Source organism: Gopherus evgoodei, chromosome 7, assembly GCF_007399415.2.
Source record: "Gopherus evgoodei ecotype Sinaloan lineage chromosome 7, rGopEvg1_v1.p, whole genome shotgun sequence".
Lineage (NCBI taxonomy): Eukaryota > Metazoa > Chordata > Testudines > Testudinidae > Gopherus > Gopherus evgoodei.
Window position 1 is genome coordinate 104112580 of NC_044328.1, and position 24037 is coordinate 104136616.

At 38.7% G+C, this 24037-nt stretch overlaps 1 long non-coding RNA gene across 5 annotated transcripts in view; it reads left to right on the plus strand.

Annotated features, from left to right (window-relative positions):
* Positions 1–241: 241 nt before the first annotated feature.
* Positions 242–24037, plus strand: part of LOC115655400 — a 72723-nt gene continuing 48927 nt past the window's right edge. For 3 of the 5 annotated variants that reach the window (XR_004001376.1, XR_004001380.1, XR_004001378.1), the window contains exons 1-3: positions 242–409; positions 13286–13436; positions 19863–20000. This is a non-coding gene — a long non-coding RNA (uncharacterized LOC115655400). The remainder of the gene's footprint in view (positions 410–13285; positions 13437–19862; positions 20001–24037) is intronic. The other 2 variants (XR_004001377.1, XR_004001379.1) reach the window with 2 other exon arrangements.

Below are 24037 nucleotides of genomic sequence, written 5' to 3' on the forward strand. Positions count from 1 at the left end.
GCATCACTATTGTGAAGGTTCAGGATTAGCTAATCTCTATTAGTAGCTAGGGCGCCTGTAGCAACTGTGTATTTTGAACTATGGCCCATACATGCTAACACAGTGTTGCTAAGGAACTCATAATAAGTCCTAGCACAGTGTTACTAGGGAACCCTTCATAAAGTCTAGCACAGTGTAGCTATGGTTACAGAACATCTCTGCTCTCCTCCCAGGTCTTTACCTAAATAGCTGCAGCAGGGAATGGGAATGCTTCTGTGCCCTCATTTCCCAACTGAGTTTCTATTTGTGCTCTGCTTTCTCCCATCTCCACCCCCTTTATGAATTGAGGGGGAGAAATCCAGACCATACAGCCTGGTAAAAAGCCTTTTAGAAGGAAAAATGGCTGCCTGGTATCTTGAAGATTTCAAAGGTAAGGCAGAGCAAAAAGCTCAGCTGCTTAAAGTTAAGCATATGCTTAAGTGCTTTGTTGAATAAGTGCATAATTTATATAAAGAGAGAGATGTATAGTATACTAAATGTTTATTTTCCTTGTGTTCTCTTCCAGGTTCAAATTTATTTTAGATTATAAAGGATCTAATGAATGGAGCTATGCTCTCACTCTATCTAAACAGATTTTTTAAAATCTGACAAGTATTGGGGAAAATATTCAACACTGTGGGATTATCATCCTGGTCTAGGTAATATTCTGATGTGTATAATGCATTAATATCTTGTTATGCAAAATTACTCTGAGGCACTATCTGGGCCCTAATAAAATAACAACAGTGAAGTCAAAAAGAAATAGAATCTATAAAATAGCAACTGCATATGATACCAATTATATGACAGCCAAAAATAATACTTTTTGGCATGCTGTCCTCAAACTATGTACTCTTACTGCTGCTTAGAAATAGGCCATTTTCTATGTACACTTAGAAATATTTCTATATAAGAACTATTAGGAAAATATTTTGGAAATACAGTGTTTGAGCATGTGGAATGAGTTACCTCCCACAATTATGTGAACTACTGTATTACAGAACTACATTAGCTTCCCTGTAGCTAATGAACCATGTCATTAATTACAGTCATTAAAAATAAAAATTACTCCAAGGCAAGCCAAATATTTACAATAAATAAAAGGGTCAAGAACGACAAAGTAGCCATTTGATTCTAAACCAATTGTGCTTAATTTTTACCCTCATTCTTCTCAAATTTAATTTGAAGCAGATTAACTTGATTTTATATGTCAAATCTGACAGCTATATATGTGCCCCCAATGAAAATTCTCTCAAAGGCTATGTCGCTCAAAGACTTCCAACAAAAGTTTGAAGTACTTTAAAGGAGTGTTTATTACACTCCTGGCTTGCTCTCACTCTGTGATCTTATTGGATATAGCTAAGGAATTAAGTTTTGAAATATTTCCCTTTGACTCATTGAAAAAATGACCTTAAACTATAAATGAAGCATTTTTAAATTGGTGAATAGTAGCCACAGTTGCCCAATATGTGAAGAGGCTCACCACCCCAAAAGAGCTGAGTCTGCCTGAAATACAGTAATTTGCCAGAGCTCTGGGACCTGCAAAGGAACCATGGCTGCTACATAAACCTTGAAGATGATGGAGTGTCTGATCCCTGCAGTTCCCAGGTGCTCTGCACACCATGGCAGAAGGGAAAAATATCTGTTAGTCCAGTCCATCTGACCTTACTCTCTTTGTCAAGGCTGGAACTGAGAGGGGAGGGATAGCTCAGTGGTTTGAAAATTGGCTTGCTTAAACACAGGGGGTTGTGAGTTCAATCCTTGAGAGGATGATCTAGGGCAAAAATCTGCCTGGGGTTTAGTCCTACTTTGAGCAGGGCGTTGGACTAGATAACCTCCTGAGGTCCATTCCAAGCTTGATATTTTTTTTTTTAAAAAGACAGAACTATCCCTGTAGTTATTGTGCAAGAAGTGCCATCGTGTCCCCCTGACTTCAGTGGGTGTTGTAAGCAGTGCACTCAGCACTTTGCACGATTAAGCCCCTATTAATGTGTTAAGCTCTGGCATATCAAACTCCCAGAACATCAGAAAATGCTGAAGAAGTCCATCATTGTTAAGTTTGATTAGATTTGTTGGGATGGATGGTATCCGAGAAATGCCTGTAAGTGCATTAGACAAAGACTGAATGGATTCTGAATGAAGTCTTCCTTTCCCCCCAACATTAATGGCTGCTGCTGTTGAAGAGCCACAGCATCTGTTATTTCCACAGGAAAGTAAGCCTGCTTTATAGAGCAAATTTCCACTTCCTTTTGTTATGTTTCACACAGGGGTGAAGGAAACTTAAAGGACTTACCAGTATGCCAGAGTCCTGAGCAGGGCCATGGCCTCAACCAGAAGAGGCGTGGCCTCAACTGGAAGAGGTGGGGCATTTCAAGATTTATAGGCCCTGGGGCTCTGGCTGTGGCTAGGAGCCCCAGGACCTTTAAATCACCCTGGATCTACCAGCTGCAGAGGCTGCTGGGAGCTCAGGAGAGAATTAAAGGACCTGAGGCAGCAGGGCTCAGGTGGTGATTTAAAGGGCCCAGTGCTCCTGTCACCGCAAGGATCCCCGGGCCCTTTAAATCGCCACCAGAGCCCAGCTGCCGGAGTCCCGGGGCTCTGGCAGCGATTTAAAGGGCTTGGGGCTCCCTGCAGGGGCCGGAGCCCCAGGCCCTTTAAATCACCGCCGTAGAAGCTGGTCTGGTCCGGCACTGGACTGTATCAGCTTACTTTCACCTCTGGTTTCACAGCATAAACATGAGAAGTTAGGTAAAAACAAAATACTGTTGCTGGAAGGTTGCAACATAACACTGTTATTTCCTAAAATTCAGAATGGTAACACACAAGAACCCAGAGACAGAGAGAGAATGGAGGCTGCTCCATAAAGCAGGAAAGTAAAATTCATCCTACCTTACCCTAGCTCAGTGGTTCTCAAACTTTTGTACTGGTGACCCCTTTCACATAGCAAGCCTCTGAGTGCAAGCCTCTCCCCCCATATAAATTAAAAGCACTTTTTAATATATTTAACACCATTATAAATGCTGGAGGCAAGCCTCTCCCCCCATATAAATTAAAAGCACTTTTTAATATATTTAACACCATTATAAATGCTGGAGGCGATTTAAAGGGCCCGGGGATCCTTGGAGTGGAGGCTGACAGCTCGTGACCCCCAATGTAATAACCTCACGACCCCCTGAGGGGTCCCGACCTCTAGTTTGAGAACCCCTGCTCTAGTTTGAGAACAGCTGCCTGCTGACTATCTGCTGCTAGGCCTAGGTCACACGCTTCCCTACAGAAGTCCCTGCAAGCAGGAGCAGGAAAAAACCTTGAGCATTTAAAGTGGCAGCTTGCAATTTCAGTACACCACACTTCCTCAGTACAGGTGTAATGATGCTCCAGACTTCTCACTCAGTATGTTTTGGCTCTGTGTCACAGGAGGACAAGTGAGAATAATGGTCTCCATTTGAATATAAAATTACTCTTTTTCTTCTAGACAATTGAGGAAAATTCTCCCATACCAAGCTTGCTGTGGATCTGGGTAGTTAAGAAATAGATGAACATTCTGTACTCCATGCTGAATGTGCCACTGTTCATTCACTCTTCAGCTCTGTTATTTGACTGTTTATACAGAAAGTGGGTTCAATAGAAAAGTCCACATCATAGTTAAGAGGCATGTGTTTTTTCCTTACTCCACCCATGGTATAACCCTTTTCATGCTACTGGGCTTATTACTGAAGAACAGGCTATGTGACACACTCTGTGTATGTTTCAGATGAGAACAAGTTACTTGATTATTGTTTAAGGTAGCTGGCAGATTGCTTATTTCAACAGAGAGAGACTTTGCATTGACATCAACATGCTCTAGATCAGGCCCTTCGGAGCGTTACATTAGGCACTCAGGTTTGAATATACTGACCTTTATGTTTATCTGTTTTTAAGTAATTATTTTTAAACAGTAGAATGGTGTGAAAAAATCTCATTCCTGGTAACATTTGTGTTAAAAATATTGTTTGTGAAATATTTGGCATGTTCATGTGCCATGTTTAGGTGTTGTTGTTTTTTTTCAATTTACATCAATTGAAGATCAAGCCCAAGAAATTTGAGATTTAGTGTCTCTTGACTCATCATGATGGATTGTCTTAATCATATGTTACATCACCTATGATTATTTAATAATTTATATATATAGCACAATTTGGCACTCCATCTTCCCTCTTTTTTCCTCTGGAAACCACATTGCTACCTCTCCAAAAGCCAGACATAAAGTAAGACAGATATGCTGAACATATGGATACCAAGCAAGTCGTTTCCCCAATGAAAATAACCACATAAAAGCTCCTCAAACTTCCTCCTCTACAAATGTAACTTTTTAGTGGTTGGGATGATGGAGATAATAGAAGCAGATAAGCATCCCATCTAAATTTATTGCAGGCGATAAAAGCAGTCAAAATGATAAAATATTGCTGCTATCAAGAAAATATCTTGGCCAGGGATCCAAATTATTTTCATTTAGTTTCTATTATATTAATGTCCATTTTACCGAAGTAAAAAGAAAAAGAAGAGGACTCAGTGAAAGGCAATGGCTTAAGTCGGCTTTGCTGGAATGTGGGAAAGTTGCTAAAATCCATGTAAGAATCTACAACTGCTTTCAAAACATCTCATGGAGAAGAGGAGGCTGTGTTTAATTAAATGGAAGTATCATCCACAAATAAAAGTATGTGTAGTTTGAAAAAATTACAAATCTTTCATTCATTAATCTTGGGATTGATTACATGGTGACTTTAAAGTGACAACTTTTACACCTTTACTAAGCATTAGTGGTGAAATCCTGGCTCCACTGAAATCAATGACAAAATACCCTTTGACTTCACCATAGATCTCTGTCTTCTCTCCTTCTTACTTGATAACTGTACTGTGAAATAACTGGCAATTTTTTTCTGCATAAATCCAGATCAGAATTCCAATTTTCTACTCAGATCTCAAGATTATTGTTCTATTTTCTGACACATTTGGTTTGGTTTTATTGTTGGTTTTTGTTTGTTTGTTTTTTGAAGAGTTTGAAATTATTATCCATACCATGTTCTAGAGCCATATTGTCCATCCAATTCTATTGATGGAGAGAATAAAAATCCAATAGATCCGGAAGGTTATCAGGGCCAGTAACTGAAAGGGAGAAGTGCAGCCTCTGGGGCATTGGTAACCACTTTCACATGACCTAAAGAAAAAACTTTCTTTGGGCTCCACAGGTATCACATTCCACAGTTTTGGGAGATGTGGGCTGGGAAAGGATGTGGAGGAGGGGTCCATTGTGGTGTTCCCACCACCAACTACATGATATTTCAGTTGATATATTAATCGTTATACTTTGAGGATTGATCCCATTTTATTAAATTTGTACTGACACCTGATCCTACAAGCAACTAACTGCCTTAATTCTTTTGATTCACCAAAACATTTAAGCACATGCTTAATTTTTAAGGAAGTGCTTAAGTCCATGTTGACTTCTATGGGATTTAAGCATGTATTTAAAGTTAAGCATCTGCTTTGCTGAATAGGGAAAGACTTAACATGTACTAAAATGCTTTGCTGAATTGAGGCCTAAATTCTCCTTGAACTCAGTCCTGTGAGGTGAGATGTTCATTGGACTTTTTAACCCAGAGGTACATTTGGGGAACTCATTACCTCAAAGCAGGCCCTCTGCACAGTGCAGGATAAGATTGCTAATGTGTGGGGGAGAGGGATTTATGGTGCAAGTTAAGAGGCTCATAATACCCTCCTGATAGAAGATGAATATGGGAATGTATGCCTCTGAACATAAATGTTAATCTAGAAAAGTGCATGAGATTAATGAAAACTCCAATGAAGAGAAGGAAAATGTAGATCAGAAAATAATAGCTATATATTAAACTCTCACTTTTCATCATTTAATTCAAATGTATCTGCCAGTTGTATCATGTCAACTGCATAAATTAAAGATCATCCAGTGTTACACCCTCCAACCCATCTAATATTCTTAATGTCCAATATAAGAACATGATGAAAAGCAATGGTGATTGCATGCCCCCCCTTCTCTTACATCAGACTTGAACCAGTTGTTTAATTTCCCACCAATTCATACAGCATTGAACGAGTCTTTGTACATAGCTTTTATAATCGCAATTATCTTATCGTAATGCTTCCCTTAAAAACAAATCAAATGCCTTTTGAAGTCAATGAAAACACCAAACGTCTTTAATTCCCTTTCTTGCTTTTTTCCATCAGCTGTCGGAGGGTGAATATCTGGTCAATGCAGCTTCAGCCTGTTCTAAAGCCACACTATTCCTCGACTTCTGCTTCCTCTAAAACCAGCCTTTATTTTTTAACAATTACTTTCATCAAGATTTTTTCCTGGTACTGACAGTAATGTTTACATCTAGTTATTCAGATCAGTAGGATCTCCTCTTTTTCAAGACCTGGTGCAACTATTGCAATTAGCCAGTCATCTGGTACCTCCTCTTCCTCTCAGACCTTCTTGCATATTTTTTCCCAGTGCTTTGATAACATTTGTCCCACCATCTTTTTACAGCTTAGCTGTTATATTGTCTATTCCTTCAGCTTTTCCATTTTTTAACTGCTTCACTGCATTTTTCATTTCTTCTTCTGGTGGTGGTACAGTGCTGATATCCATTCTGCCTTGCAAACTTCCCTATTCATTTAGCATGTCTAGAATACTTGCATCCGGATCAACCAAAGGGTCCAGCAGTACAGCACTTTGTCAAAATGCTCTTTCCATACTTCCAGCACCTCTTTGGTATTTGTTGTAAGTTCACTTGCATTGTTGACTTGATAGTGTTTCCATATAACTTATCTTTTTGTATATTGTTTTAGTATTTTGTTTTCTTGATGCCACCTCTAGTTGTTGAGCCTCCCCTTTTCAAAACTTTTGCTTGTCCAGTCTTTGTGATTTCTTTGCTGTTTTGCACAGTGCGTTTACTACTTCAGTTTTCACAGCATTCTTAACTTGTTTACACTTTTCCTGTGTATGTTCTTGTTTTGTTGTTGGTTCAGATTTTCCTTCTTTGCTTACATCTTCCAATAACTCCCCACTGTGTTTTGTATCACTTCCTTGAATATTTTACATCCAGTCTGTAAGTGAGATTTCTTCATCATCACAAATTAATGGCCTGAAATGCCCTACAAGTCCCACTTTGTAAGCCTGCTTCACAAAGCTATCCTTTAGTTTATCAAACTCGAAATTTGGTTTTTATTGCACCCATCTTTTATTTGGACTTTAACTTAATATTAATCTTCCCAATTAGTAGTTCATGATCACTGCCACAGCTGGCACTTTTAATAACTCATATCCAACAGTGACTGTCACTGATAATAATGTGGCCAGTCTGGTTTTTGGTTTGACCATCTGGTGAATTCCACATAATTTTGAATCTCATCTTCTGATTTGAGTGGGAAAAATAAGTTTTTACAAGTTCTGTTATCACAGGTGAGCCAACACAACCATGGGAGGATGAGGTAGATTATTCTGTGGCATATTTATTAATTAAATTCTGATCCCAGAAGCTTTTTTTTTAAACTGGTAATGACAAGAGACCTATAAAAGCCACAGCTTGACTTTCAGATCAAGAGGGAGTTTGCACAGATAGCAGTTAGGATAAATATTTTATAACTTGTTGACTGATCATATTTGTTCTGGAAGATATTGAGAGAGAATAAACAGAACCCCACATTGCCATTTTTTAGAGAATCACTTTTCAGAGAACAGTATTACCACACTTTATTTGAGATTACGTCAAGAATCTATTTGTGATACTTCCATGAAATTCAAGATGGTGGGAACTAGCAAAACCTACCAAACGTTGCCAGAAGGATTGTATATTGCTTCTTTACTGTTTCAATATGCCAGTTGTTTTTGCAGCTATGTGCAAACCCAGATCTGCCATGTGACTTCATGATGGGAGCTAAAGATGTGTGTCAAATGACAAAACCATGATACTCGCTAAGACTAAGGATTTAAATAACAAGCAATGGTTGAGGAAATTAGGGTTGTTCTCACTAGGAAAGAGGAGACTTTGTGGTGATCTAATTGATGTTTTTCAGCATATGAAGACGACTGATAAAATTGATCTAGACAAACTTTTCCCACTGGCAAAAACACAAAAACAAAATGACATAATGCATGGACTAGGAAATTAGGAGCAGATAGGAATTTAACACAAAACTACTGTATTCCACCCAAAGGGAAATACACATATTGAAAAGATTACAAGGAAGGACCAGGCGAGCCGGCAAAATCAATGTATTCAAGAGATAGTTAAAGAAACTGCACAGAGAGATGATTGAAGGGCATGGGGAGAAAACAGTACCCTGAAAATGAGGGAAAAGGCAAAGTGTTCCTTTGGTTTTCATGCACCTACAAATTCTTAGGCTTTTGAAAAAACATAGACTGAGAAACATGGAAGCAGAAAATTGAGTACTGAGATATTCCAACTGGTTGGTTGAACTCTGAGATACCAACACTGAAATACATTTGTAACTATTTTCAGATGACAGGATTTCCTCCAACTTCCTCTGAAATTTAAATAGAAAACCATTAAGGTGATGCAAATCCTTTTAAAAGCAGTCTGGTTAAAATTCTGACCCTGTTTAAGTCAAAAGCAAAACTTTGGAGACACTAAGGATATGTCTACACTGCAATTACAAATCCAATTACAATTACAAATGGTGGGTTGGGACCCATTTTCATGGGTCACCAGGGCTGATTTAGACTTTCTGGGGCTCAGAGCCAAAGCCAAAGCCTGAAACCCACCACCCGGGGCCCAAGCCCCACCATCCAGAGCCAAAGCTCCAAGGGCATCAGCCCCAGATGACAAGGCTCAGGTTACAGGCTCCCTGCCTGGGGCTGAAGCTCTCAGGCTTCAGTTTTGGCCCTGGGGCACTGAAACTCAGGCTTCAGTTTTGGTCATCCCACGCAGCACGGTGTGGCTCGGTTGAGCTCGGTCCCTCCTCCTTGGGTCGTGTTGTAATATTTGTTGTCAGAAGGAGTTTGTGGTGCAATGAAGTTTGAAAACCCTGACCTAAGTTATACCTGTTGACTTCAGTTGCCTTTGGATCATGCCCTTCCCTCATGTCTCCTTATTCAGGACATATATGTATGACCCAATCAGCAGTATCCATAGGCATGAGAAAATACTGTCCCATAATAGAGACATTTGACTTGAGATCAAGGATGAGAAGTATTACATTTTGTTTGTCCCCCAAACGCTTTCTTCAGGGAAATGAAGTATTTGCTTACACCCCTAATTTTCCCTTTAGGGATGGACCAAATTGTCAGTCACTACACCTATCTTTTAGTAGGCATTTAAACTGTTGGGACTACAGTTTTCTCATCATTGCCAGTGTAACCCTTCTGCCCCTCTGAGTTGGCAGCAACAAGGGCCGGGTTCAGTATCCAGGGGTTCCGTTTCAGTAACACAGTGCATAACCGGCTCGAGCCCCCACCCAGTGACCTGGGACACTCACATACCACACGCCCCTGGGCGCCTCTAGGAGGCAATACTTCCCCTCTCGCAAGCACGGAGTCTGAGTGTAGCAAAATCTTTTTAATAAAGGAAGGAATTAATGCGGCATCCCATTGGAGAAACACCACAAACAGGGTTATAACACAAACCATAAACAAAAACCCACCTCCAAGTACTTTTGGCACTGTCCTTTTTCCCCTTAGGGTTTTAAGTCCAATCACCCCAAAGTCCAACAACCCAAAAGTCTCTGGTCAATGCCACCCCAGAGTTCGAGAGTTCATCTGTAGAGGTCCCTCCCCCCAGCCTGGGTAGAAAGGGGCACCTTACGTGGTCCTGGGCGAACTGCCCTGCCTCTCCGTGGGTTCTGCTTCCGCCTTCTCCACGAACTGCTCCGCTTTACCAGCTGCTGTACGCTGCTCCTCCAGCCGTCCTCAGAAACTGCTCCGCTCCACCAGCTGCTCTGCTCCATGAGCTGCTCCAGTTCTCTCTGCAAACTGCTCGGCTCCGCTCGCTCTGTGGGCCGCTCCACCTGTCCCACAGCTACTCCGCTCTGTCAGCCACTCTGCTGCCACCAGCTGTCCCATGATCCGCTCCAGCCATCCCCACAAACTGCTCCACTCCACCAGCAGCTCTGTTCCACAGTATAGCTTTGGGCTCCCCACTAGTTAGCACCATACTCAGTGCTCTCAGCTCAGTGATTTTAGCTTTTAGTGATTTTCAGCTCTTAGTGATTCCAGCTCATAGTAGGGGAGCCCCAGTGCTAGTGCACCATTAGCCCAAAATGACTTCAGCTCAGTAACCTGTATTTAAAGTTTTGAGGGAATAAAAAAATCAACTCTGACATTCCACAGTGGAGAGAGGAGGGGGTGCAACTGGTGCTTCTGGCTCCACAAGGAGACTGCACTGCCAGGCACAAATACCTGTCCCCACCCTCTCTCAATTCTCTGGGTTTTGGAACCCATGTCCCATGTCTAGCCAGTACCACCCAACTGAGGGTGAGCAATTTGTCACCAAGCAATCCCACAGCTTGGGAGTCTGGGATAGGGTGGGCGTACCTATGCAAATACACTCTCTGAACTTCTTTCCACCAGATGTCAGTGTAGAGCTTATCCTGACTCTGCTTACACCAGAAAGGCTGCTTTGAGAAGGTAATAGCTGGGAATAAGGTCTTGCTGTGTCATCTGAACACTACTGTCTTATCTTTATTTTTTAGGAAGCAACCAACTGGGAACGGAAGCAAAATTAATATTATTGGCCTCTGAATTTAAATTGTGATTGTGATAGAGGATCTATTTTTCCATTTTAGTTTTTTTCTAGCTTTTCTTTTTTACTAAACTTGTTATAAACTAAGGACTAGATTTAGAAAAGTATTTAGATGCCTACAGATGCAGAGAGGCACCTATTAGGATTTACAGAAGCAGCTAAATCCCATTGACTCCAATGACACTTGTTTAAAGTTAGGTGCAGGCTTCAGTGTTTTGCTGGATCAGAACTTAGGGCTCAGATCCACAAAGGCACTTAGGGGCCTAATGCCCAGACTTAGGTACCTAAGTCCTGTTTGTAGGCACCACTGTGACCCACAAAACTGCAGCTTGGCTGCCACCTAAATTTATAGATTCCTAAACTCACTTGGCACCTAAGTTTTTGCAGTAAAAAACTGCACTGGCCTATAGCATCAGTCCCACTCTTTCTCTAGCCCAATCAATATTTAATTATTCAATTATTTAATTTAAGTGGAATACCTTCAATAGGAGTGATTGAAGGAGAATATTCTGTAGTCCAGTGGTTAGGACATTCCTGTTCTAATCTCTTTTCTTCTCATCAAGCATCTTAAATACAGGGTTTAAGATTACAGGGTATTGGCCCTCTCACTCTTTCCCATGTCTTTTCCTCTCATTCACCTTAACTGTCACTGAATGAGAAACACACACAAATTTTTATAAACCAAAATACTGTCTTTTGAAAAAAGACTTCTCTGTGAATGACTGAAAACCTTATATAGATGTTAGTGAGCTTAAAATGGTCCTCTGATAGATAATGTACTGAACGCTAACATAAGGATAATTGACCTTTGGAACAGATTACCCATGGATGTGGCAAATTCTCCATCACTTTACATCAAAGTTGGATATCTTTCTAAAAGATATGCTCTAATTCCATCCCAAGATGTTGGGCTAGTTGCAGGAACCACTGAATGAAATATGTGGCCTATGTTATGCAAGAGGACAGACTAAATTACCATAATGGTCCCTTCTGGTCTTAAAATTTATGAAGTTATACTATTTTTTGGCAGTGGAAAAAGATACCCTGGACAATATGAATAAAATATAGAGGCTGATGCAGCTTTTCCTTTAAAGAAACAACAAAAAAATGTATTTGGAATATTCAAGCTGATCAAGAAAAAACTTTCTGTGCCTCTTGAAAAGCATATTTTGCATCTATTGTTCCAACACAAACCCATCACACATGTGGAAGTGTCAGCCTGTAGGCTGTTGAGTACTATGAATATTTCCAACACATTCCAACTCATTAAAGGCTCAGGAGGCACTGTGGTGGCACAGCAGACAATTAAAGTGGGCTATCAGGATTTAAGATAGATTTGTAACAAGTGTAAAGAAATTTTAGCAATTAATTATTTTCCCCTTATTCAAATCCCAATTTAATATCATGGTGATTTTTGCTTGGAGTATGATCAGCTGTTGTTTGTTTATGGTATATTGCATTTTTATAGCAATGTGGTCTAGGGTTTAGTTTACCATATTCTCATTAGCTTTAGGACTTTTTTCTGCAACTGCTACAAAAGAGTATCATCCTATTTTCACTATAACCAGTAGGACTTTTGCCATTGCCTTTAATGGGAGCAGGATTGAACCGTTGGCTTTCATTTCCTTCTCTTTGTATATTTTTTTGATCAAAAGATGTTTTTGTTATCTAATCTGAAGTGCACTTCCCCATCCATTAGCTGAGGTATTTTAAAGATCTGAGGTTTTAGTTTTTGTTTTTTTTTAAATCTGACCATGTTATTCCTCATTATTTACTGCTCTTTGAGATTGAGTATTATTTGAAAGCTTGGAAATCTTGCTTTCAGTACCAACATCCAAGTAGTTTCTATAAATAAAAAAGCTGGAGTCACTTAAAATAGTTTCAAAGACTCCCCCACATGATGTTAAATTCAATGGTCTGTAGTTTTCTGGTATTAATCTATGATTTTATTTTAAATAGTAGTATTATGTTGCCACTTTTTTTAGTCTTCTGGATCACTCCCGAGATGCATAAGGTTATACAAATAAATGATAAATCTTGAGAATGCTAAAGTTTCTCTAATTTCTGCTTACTTTCATTAGCTCTTTGGAATATATTGTCTTGTTTTCAGACCTTATCAACTTTAAAAACTTTTAACCCTTAAGTAGCTAATATCACTGTTTCCTGAATATATCTTAATTCTTAAGAAAGGGCAGATTGTTCACAACTATATATTGTTTCAAGGAGTATAGATAGAAATAACTCTTGAAGGTAGGAGTTGCATCTTAACAGAATAAATTATAATAGCAATCTGCTCTTGGCAGGGAAATTAGCATATAGTCAAACTCGATAAACTGATAGCAACATACACATGTTGGGTGGCAGTTTGCTATCACACTCAGTCCTGAATGGAGCAGCCAAGGTGAATACTGGATTCATGTAATATAAGATAATACAGATATTGCAGGACTGCTTATGCATCAACTTCGTTTCCTTGAATGACAATCTTGGCTGTCTTTTTTCTGTCATAGTGGTTTCCTTGGATTAACAGAAATATTCTGAACTCTACAAAGAAAACCAAATCCTTTTCTGGGAACAGAATTCTTCGACATCCCATCTCTGCTCATCAGGGCACTTCCATTCCATCTGATGATGAACAATATATGCCACCCAACAGTACAGGTACTTAGGAATAGATGACATCATTGTCAGAAGCAATGATATCCTTGCTATAAATATTGCCTTATAGATACAGTGCCCATTGGTACCTAATCCCATAGACCCTTACTTACTCAAAGAGTCCTTCCTCATGTGAGAAATCCCATCAAAGCCAGTGCTACAGCTCATGTGAATACAGCTCATGTGAATAAGGATTAGTTTCATGAGTGTTCACAGAACTGAGTCTTTGGTAAGATACAATAACATTGTAGTCCCTTGGTGTTTGGTGTACCTCCAGACACTGTACAATGAGGTTTTGAGGGGTACCCACAAGCAGTTAGGCAGATTTTCCAGATGAAAGTTGAGCCTAAATATGTAATTCCTCTCAATCCACAATTTTCAATCTATCCTTTGAAATAATGATACTTTCCTCTAAATTGTTGTCATACAGAGACACACATCTCAGAACCAGCAATGATATTTCCATTAGACACAGAACCAGCTCGGATGCCAGAATAGAATCTGAAACAGCTCCTTCTCATTCCTGCTTGTTCATCACTCTGCATAAAAGGCATGAGCTCTTAGTATCCCCAGAATCACTTACTTTGCTGCATGCATTCCACAATCCTAGTCACTATCAGGTGAAAATGAAATTTTTCTTTTTTTTCCCTTTATTTTCTTCTTTGTCTGAAATATTTCCAATTCTGACATCTCCTGCTCTTGTTTTACAATTACTCATCTGGCTTTAGTCCATCTTTAGATCTCTCTTCTTTGTTAGTCTTCTGCCTCTATCCTTTTTTCTTTGGACAATTCTAGATCCATCCATCATATTCTTACCCTCTTTTTAATGAAGGTAATGCAGCAATTCATTGTCTAATCAATGTGGTATCAATTGTTTTGATCACAGTACATTTTTAGTTAAAATGCATATTTTAGTAGAGCTTGGTGAACAATGCACGAAAATATTCTTGAATAGCCATTGGGATAAAATCCAATTCATTTGAGTATTTGCAACCCTTTCATTTACTTTCTGCAAGCATTCAGACAAGTGAATTTTTTGTATGCAGTTATATTTATGGAAAGAGTAAAAGTTGTGAGTATGTACTTGCATGACTATTTATGTTAGAAGTCTTTATGTGGCCATCCTGGAAAACCATTGTGGGTTTGGGATAGTCCATCAAGGATAGGAATAATAGCTTGTGACTTAAGTGACCAATTAGAGCATTTCAAATAGTGAATTTGAAGTATATGTCATGACAAATTGTTTTTCAGCAATCCCTAGGCTGAAATATGTTCACAGTGCGCCACTGGTGAATAATTTCAAATAATGGGCACATTTCAAAAATCTTAGTATGATCACAGATAATTGGCTAACAAAAAGGGACTAACTTCATCAAGTAAATTGTTTGCTGAGTGTAATTTGCCACATTCTGTTTTTAATGGTCTGCAAGTTTCTGATACCGTGTATAATTCATTTGTACAGAAGGAATTTGCATTCACTTCTCTTCCACTTCTCTTTATGTCTGTCTCCAAGGAAGGATCATCTGTTTGTATTGTTGGTTTAGTACTTTTCTTGTCATGCTTCTATTCTCCCACTGAGAATGTCTTTCTCCTAGTAAAGAGCTTCAAATAAGCAGAACACTTAACAAAACACATAGTTGAGCAAATCAGATGTCTACCTAGGAATTTTGTTAACTTAAATGTATACAAGTATGTATGAGAAAGTAAATATATTTATAGCAGAGTGTTCTCCCTTCTCTGGCCAACCCCAGATTATACAACTTAAGAAATATTGTTCTTAATATGGTAATTAAAAAGAAATGCTATTTTTGAATAATGTTAAAGTTAAGCCATCAAACCACAGAAGCCAGGGCATTCAAACAACTCACATAGCTCATACCACTATGACTTCTTTTTTTCACAGTAGCAAGAGTTATGGGTGGTGTGTCAGGAGCTCTGTGGCTTTTGTTGGTTTGTGTAGTAATTTTAACATGACTGTAATTTTTAATACCCTTTTATTTGGAGGATTCATCATCATATTTTTATTTGAAATTTGACAGTATTGACTGAAATCCAAATATTGTAACAAAACAAAGGATCTGGTACTGCTATGTAACAATGTAATATGCCAATATGTCTTTTATTCATTAACTTTATATGGGACTTGTACAAACACTTATATATATATATATAATCTGCTTTGCCCAATCCTCTTTATGGAGCCTAAATAAAGTCTACTTGGAATCTCAGCCCTTATGCTTGGGGGGAATGAACAGGCTCTTATCAAGTTGTTCTCCCACTAGAAGCATCTTTTTGGGAAGGAGGTTGGGGTTGGCAGAGGGTAGGCAGAGCCATCATTCATAAGTTCAATCAATTCGTTTTGAATGACTTTGCTACAGTAATGGTCCACAGCTTCTTTATGAACTACTCCATGTAGGTGATCATGCATGACATCATCATATTTCTCAAAGAGCTATACCTCACTGAGGAAATTACCATTATGTTGAGTGAACAACTTATCTGATGAGCCCTGGAAAGCCAAATTATTCTTTGTAAGGAAGAAGGTTATTGAGATCAGATGGTCGAGCACGTTCCTCCAGTGCTGGGTTTCTGCATTAATAATGTGCTGGTTTTCTGCGTCTGTGCATTTATTCAGCTTGAGCCTGGACTCCATCTCCATCCATTTGGAGTAGGCCCTAAAATAGCCAGATGGCTTTTCAGGTTGCTTCAGAGCATCAGCTAAGTTATGCCAGTAATTGTACCCAGAAAGTGCAAACAAAGATTTGGCATTCTTGTCAAATATTTTGCAAAAAAACAGAACATTTTGTCAGTTGATTTCAAGTAAACTAGCTAATGCCAATTCAGTTTCTCACCATTCTCAAGCACTCTTTAGCAGTGTGACTTTGAGAAGTGTCACTTCTGATCATTTATTGGAAATGTCATATCCTTGATTTTGCCCAGCCTGTTCTAAAACGTTCACTCCATATCAGCAGAGTTTAGGATTGCTGGCCATAAAGCAGGATTTGATGTGTCAGTTTGTGATGTGCAATTTTTCTCACTGATGTTTCTGTCATGAAAAGCTGATTCTTCTTTATTGTTTCTCCATTTTTCATGTAAACCAGATTTTTCTGTGTAATTACTCTCCTTTTTCATGTGACCCACATTTTTCTTGATCAACACTCTCCTTTATGCCACCAGGAAAATTGAATGATTCTCCATCACTTTCCTCACATTTCCATTCCTCATCTTCAGCTAATTCAGCTAGTTCCTTAATAATAGGACTTCAATAATTTACGCTTCACTCCTCAATGTCTTCTGTTCTGGGACGATCGCTTCTGCCTAAAGTCTGGTTTAGTTTGTTCTGTTTCAGATTTTTCCATCAAATTTGCCCCTTTCTGCAAACTAGATTGCAATTGAGCTTTTCACTTTCTATACTGAGCCCCTGAAGTTTTTGGGAGACAGTATTTGGGAGAGTGAAATTCTATGTTCTGCAGTCTTAGAAAGTCATCAAACATTACGTGTTAAACATGGCAAAAGAAGTAACAGTATTTATTTTATATTGTTGCATAGGTAGGGGTTCGATAGGTATCTCTAGCATCTCATTAAATATGTCCTTTACTAGTTGCTACTTACACTCTTCAAGTCTTAAAACACAGGTACACTTTCATAATTACACAGTAAAACAAGGTTCACAATATCGCAGCTGGGCTCTCACTTCACTTCATTCCTATATCTCACTGACTGACTAGCGATGCCCCACCCTCTATATACTCATGAGGGTAGGGCGACAACATTCTAGAAGGTTCAAGGAAAATGTAGTGCTCAGAAAGTCTGTAAGGTTCTACAAGATTCTACAAAGGTCCGGAACATTCTAGGAGGTTAGTGAAAAATGAATCTACATATGGAATACCTGAAACATTTTACTTCAAACATTCTATTTTCCCTTTTGTTGCTAACAACAAAAACAGCACTCTGAGCCTGGTGCCCCCCAGTCCCAGCACTCCAGTCAGTCGCCTGGGTCGCCTGTCCCTAAATCTGGCCCAGAGCAGAAGCAACAGTACACATACTGTGTGGAGCAGTTGCAAAGGTATCCTTTTGTGGACTACAATTCCCAAGAGCCCTCCAGATTACCTTTTGTGGAAGAGTCTCCATTTCATCTTGAGACACATCATGTGTTCTCCATTCCTGATATTTAGATTTGCTGAGTGGCTGGCAACAACATTCTTCCAAATCAACACTGGAAGGAGAGCAGCTTAATCACCTGACAACAGCTAAGAGAGAGGCTATAATTCTCTAATTTGGAACTAGGTGCCAAAGTATTTTCTCAAGCTGTGTAAATAATTCTTACTTCTACAGGAGATTAGAGGAGCTGCTGGAAGTTCCAGAAGAACCAAGAAAAGAAAGAGAAATGGTGTGTTTGATTCTGTGTATTCTTCCTCTCAGTCCATTGTTAAACTGTCCACTAAGGCACTAGATTTAAAATATATATAAAATTTATTTATTTATTTATTTTTTAAGTGTTGCAGAATATGCTGGACACTTTAAGAATGGGTGGTGCTAACCCAGCCATTACTGAAGCACAGCTCTGTTAGGAGATGGAATGCTGGGAGAGGTAGTCTGGAGGGCTCCTGGGAATTGTAGTCCCAAGGATCAGATGACTTGTACCATCCAAGCATTATAAGAAGCTGTTTGAGCTGTTCAACATCCAACAGTTTATACTGGTAGCCTTACAAAACTAGGGTCCAGTCTTGCAATTTGGCACACATGGGCAAATATCCATTGACTTTGTGGGGGCTTTGTGTGGTCTTAGGAGTCCACCTGCATGGAGTCCATTTTCTTAGCTTCTAATATTCTTAAATTGTGGATCAAAACAAGAAATTGAGTTATTATGATAGCGAATTACAGTAGAATATGATAGGAAAATTCATGTTGGAAATTACACCATTGACATATTAGGTACATAAAAAATACAATGAATGCCAGTTTGACAGTGAAAGTCATTCTGTTCCTAGCCTTATCTTTGAATATGTGCATGTACAGTACTTTGTAATCATTAGTTTACTCAAACATGTATGAAAGAAAAAGTTTATCCTAGAAAACAATATACAGGGGCAGCTCTAGGCACTGGGGTGGCAAGCCGCGGGGGGCAGCGTGCCAGTCACTGTGAGGGCGGCAGTGAGGCAGCCTTCGGCGGTGTTTCTGTGGGAGGTCCTCTGGTCCCGCGGCTTTGGCGTACCCGCCACCAAATTACTTCCGAAGCCACGGCAGATCACCCACAGAACTGCCAGCGAATCCGCGTGACTGGCGGACCTCCCACAGAAAAGCTGCCGAAGGCTGCCTGACTGCTGTGCTTGGGGCGGCAAAAAACATGGAACTGCCCTTGACAATATAGGCCCAATTATGCCCTCACTTACATCAGTTTTACGTTGGCATAACTCCATTAATTTCAGTGGAGTGTAAATAAGAGTCAAATTAAGCGCTCTGACTTACAATGGTGATACTGCAATGTTTGAATCTATATACTACTGTAAGTTTTATTTTTGGGTTTACATGACTTTAGGAAAATAAAGCATTATGTAGGTTGCAATGTCCTGGAGATGGTATATTTTCTCTTGCCATCATAATGGTCATGGCTCATTTGAAGCCCCAAGTTGTGTACCAAAGAATAAGTGAGGAAATCACAAGACACAGTTTCACCACTGGTGAGATCATCTCTAGGGAGATTGGATAATTGTAGAGGTACAGTGCTGTTCACTCTCTGTCTGACTTCACATTAAGTCTGATTTGCTTGCTTTGGCTTTCTTGACTGTTAAATTTATACTGGCAGTGTCACTTTGACTTAGTGAGACATCTATTTCCTGAATCTGCTCCTTGCTGTCCTACTTTGAGAGTGATATTGCATTGTTTCTTCTTCCTATGTGTTTGCATATAGCGTTGTGCCCAGGTACGTTACAATCTTTCCATTGTTCACTATTTTATTATTAAGGTAGCAAATAGTTATGCGGCCAGCATCTGTTTCAAGCTGAGTGTTTTGCCTGAGTGAGGGCAGCAAGTTTTTTCTATTTTTTTAAATTGCTATCAGATGCATGTTATTTTTGAAATGGGTCATTCAGATCTCAACCCTACCTTTACTTCCCCATTGAAAGTCCACTGACATTAGACACTTTAGTCTTCTATTGCCATAGAGAAATCTCATATTTTAACTCTGTAGCACTTCTCTAGTTTTATATGTTCTCTGGTGTCCACTTTTCTAGTTTTATATGTCCTCCAGTGTCCAGAATGTCTTCCAGTGTCCAGAATTTGTTTTAGCTTAGCTATTTGTCATTTTTAGCAGGACTGGCACATTTTATCCCCTTTGCTTCCTCTGTCTCATATTTTCATTGCTTAGGTATAAGGAGTCAGGTCACCCGTTACACAGAAATAACCTGAGGGAGAGGTTTGTCTCCACAGGGCCCAGAATGATAATGATTCAGAGGCTGATGAGCCCCACCCCTTCCCAATAGAAACGAGATACATCCATGGATCTGGAGGTCAAGATGCCTCCGAGGCTGTAGGGGATTGAATAACATTGAGTAATTTCTGCCACAGGTAGTACTTGTCATTGTTTAATGTTATTGTTAGCTAAAAAAAAAAGGTACTTTAAATGCATTACAATACTTGCAGACTATAACTGGTAATCCCAGATGATAATATTTTGGCAGAAGTAGCAGCTTCTCCCTTATGCCTTTGGAAACATATTTTTGTTGAATTACTTTCCTAAAACTTAAATGAACTTTTAAAAACATTAGTGTGGTCTTTCCATACCCCAAATGGAAAATTATATATTTTCACTCTGTGTGACTTTTATATCAGATCAGCAGGAAACAACAAAATTAAAAGGAAAAGAAACAGAATTTTCATGAGAGAGTACAGTAGGTGTCTTCCTATGTAGCATGCTACATCAACTCTGCCTTACAAAATATTAAGTGACCCTGATGACAAGTAAGCCTCAGAAATGGGAAGGTGCAGTTCACAGGTAATAAAGTCACAACAGTTGCATATGCCACAATGTGTTTGCTTTCAGTTTTGGTCCAAGGTTTAAACAGTTTGTATTTTGTTCCTGTTGGTTGGTTCATATGGCATAAATACTCATATTGCAGCTAGTACATACATGTTAGAAGTAGCTCCCAGGGCTGAAGATCTTGAAAACATTGAAAGGCAAAATTTACAAATATATAATCTGTTTAATTTGTGGATCAAATTATTAATCCAGTATTTGATTTCATAACAAACCTGCAAACACAATGCCCAATTTTTGGGATATGAGCATTTGTACAACTGTTTCTGTGCATCCATAGCTCTGCAATTGAACTTGCAAATTACAGAAAATAAGAATTAATTAAATCTAAATGTTCTGCGAGTAGCACAGGACTAATATGCTTGGTGACTCCAATAACATTATTTGAATTTTATGTAATCTTTTTTCTCAATGAAGTATACAACAGTGGTCTTCTAGATGATATTTTCTATTGATATATCTTATTAGAGAATGGATAATGTTTATATTGTGCCTTAGGGTTTTAAGGTGTAAATTTTAGTAGTTTCACCCATAATCTTATATATACTGGGGGATAGAAAGGAGTGTTTTAAGTTGTTCAGCACTAAGCAATTTTCTCCAAAATTACTCAAATTTTATAACTAGAGAAATAAGAAATGGTAGTGGCCAAATCCTAGTCATTGTCTCTTAATGCCAAATCTGGGATGTGGCTCCCACTATTTTAGTAGTAGCTCTTTCATTTCATGAACATGCAATCTGCTTAATGAATATGCAGCAGAGTTGTAAATTGTTTTTGACATTGTGAGGAAAATTCTCAGACATCTTTAAAGACAGAATTTTAACTTTTTCTTCTATTCAGCTCATTTTCTGAAATATCCCATTAGTTCCATGAACAGCTGTTGAGATTCTGTTTCAAATGAGTCAAAGAACATGTATTTCCTATATAAACATCTTTCCACTCTTAATATAGTCTTTTTTAAAATTAAAAGACTCTTAAAGAGAGAGACTTTAAATTTAAATGGTCATTAAGGAAAGTATTGTCTTTTCTTTTTACCAATACTTGGAGAGGTTCTTCTTGTTTTCCTAAGTTTGGTAAGGAATTGCGTAAGCATTGTCAGATAACTAATTATTTTCCCAAATAATAAAACTATTTTATACTGATAGCATCTTTCTTACCTTAGTAAACTTTTATAGCATCAAGTGATCCTGCTATATTTGTACATAAAACATCTTCCTATTACACAACAGTGGTATCAGGAAGTTTTTATATGAAGGCTTGCATTTAAATTCAAAATATTTGCAAATATAGATCTTGACAGAAGCGTATGCCACCTTAAACATCTGAGAAACAACAAAGGTTTTCACCTTTAAGTGGAAATGCTAGTTGGAAGTCTTCTGTAAAACATTTTTCAACCATAAATGTTCTCCTTAGAGTTTAAAGAATGAAGACTTTAGATTGTTTCCAAAAGAAATAAATAAGGATATTTCTAGAGTTCTTTCTGTGTGTTTTAAAACAGTGTTTTTCTTTTTGTGAAGACGAGGGGTACTTGAAACTAGGGCCCACTTTTATGACTTTGTAGAACTGATAGAACAACCCTAAGCATCACCCCTTTTTGATCCTGGATAGAGCGCACCCTTACACAACCAGGTCTCTTTATCAAACATAAATATCCCAACAAGTATGTTGCCTGTGATAAAGATCATACCTATACTAGAACTTGTCACAGCTTTGAATTTGTATTTCATGGGAAATATTAACATTTCAAAATTTGTTTTTATTCCAAATTGGAATTAAAACAAATATTTTCAAATTTTCCAACAAAATAAAAGTTGCAAAAAATCAATAATTTTGAAATTTTTCAGTTTGGAAAAATTCAAAAATTTCATTTAGAAATTTATTTTATTTTCTGATTTTTTAAATTATTTTAACATTATTTTTGTGAAGTTGGTAGTTGTACTACTTACAATGACATGCCATTATGCACTACTATGAGTGACATATTTAATAATAGTCCAAATAGTCTATTTTAAAATTGATTTTATTTTTTACAATCATTAAAGGCAGCTTCTACTTTGCACAGATTGAAACATATTATTTTCTAGATCAAAGTGTCTCTTGCTTGTCTGGTAAGGAAATAGTTCGACACTTTTGGTATGTCCACACCATGAGGAAAAACTCATGGCACCGAGTCTCAGGCTTGCAGGGTTCAGGCTGCGGAGCTAAAAATAGCAATTGGGACTCTGGCTCCAGCTTGAGCTCGAATGTCTGCACTGCAGTTTTATAGCCCTCGGTCTCAGCCCCATAAGCCCAAATCAACTGACCCGGGCCAGCTGCCACCATGCCACAGGTCTTTTATTCATAGAATCACAGAAGATTAGGTTGGAAGATATCTCAGGAAGTCATCTGATCCAATCCTTGCTCAAAGCAGGGCCAACTAAATCATCCCTGCCAGGGTTTTGTCAAGCCAGGCCTTAAAAACCTCTAAGGATGGAGATTCCACCACCTCCTCCTAATATCCAACCTAGACATCTCCCACTGCAACTAGAGACCATTGCTCCTTGTTCTGTCATCTGCCACCACTGAGAACAGCCTAACCCCATCCTCTTTGGAACCACCATTTGGGTTGTTGAAAGCTGTTATCAAATCCCCCCTCGCTCTTCTCTTCTGCAAACTAAATAAGCCCACTTCCCTCAGCTTCTCCTCATATGTCATGTGCCCCAGCCCCATAATATTTTTTGCTGCCCTCCACTGAACTCTCTCCAATTTGTCCACATCCTTTCTGTAGTGGGGGGGGGGGCAAAAATGGATGCAGTACTCCAGATGTGGCCTCACCAGTGCAGTGTAAATATACCCTTTCACACTTTTAATAACAAAATAAGATAAGCAATCAATGTAATAGTTACAGGAGCAGCTGTTCATAGTACTCTTGCATTAGCCTGGAATAATTTTTCTAAGATATTTTGTTAGAAGCTACTTGACTTGATTTAAAGAATTTTAAGCTTATTTTTGCCTTTTCGTTAAAATATTTATTAATATAAATAGACTTCCCCACATGACAGTAGCCACTGATGTCATGTGACAGGGGTATTAATCTTTTTTTAACCATGTCAGCTTACTGGGGCCAGAAGACATAGACTAGTGTCTTATTAAACTTCTGGGTGTCAGTTTTATTACACAACACAATTTCAGTCTTCTGAAGAACTCAGTAAGAAAAGGGTATATAACCCAGTACGGAGACACGTTGTTACATAGCTAGGAGCTGTGTAGAGCTGACTACCAGATATTTTCTCAAAGCAGCATCCCTCTTCATCCTACGTGCATTATTGCTACTCTGTAAAATTTTGACGTCAAAGAAAGAGACTCAAGGTTCCATTGCATACTTTGTAAAGGTGATCTCTGGGCATGGCTTGTACAATAATTCAGTAGTTTCCTGTATATAATTTTGCTGTCTCCTACCCATAGTACGATCTGAACAAAGCTGACTTTGTTTTGAGTTGCTGATTGCTCATAAATACTTCGACAGCTATAATGAAAATATTAGTTCCAATAGGCTATAATGTTGCCTGTTGTTTACAAATGCTATATTCC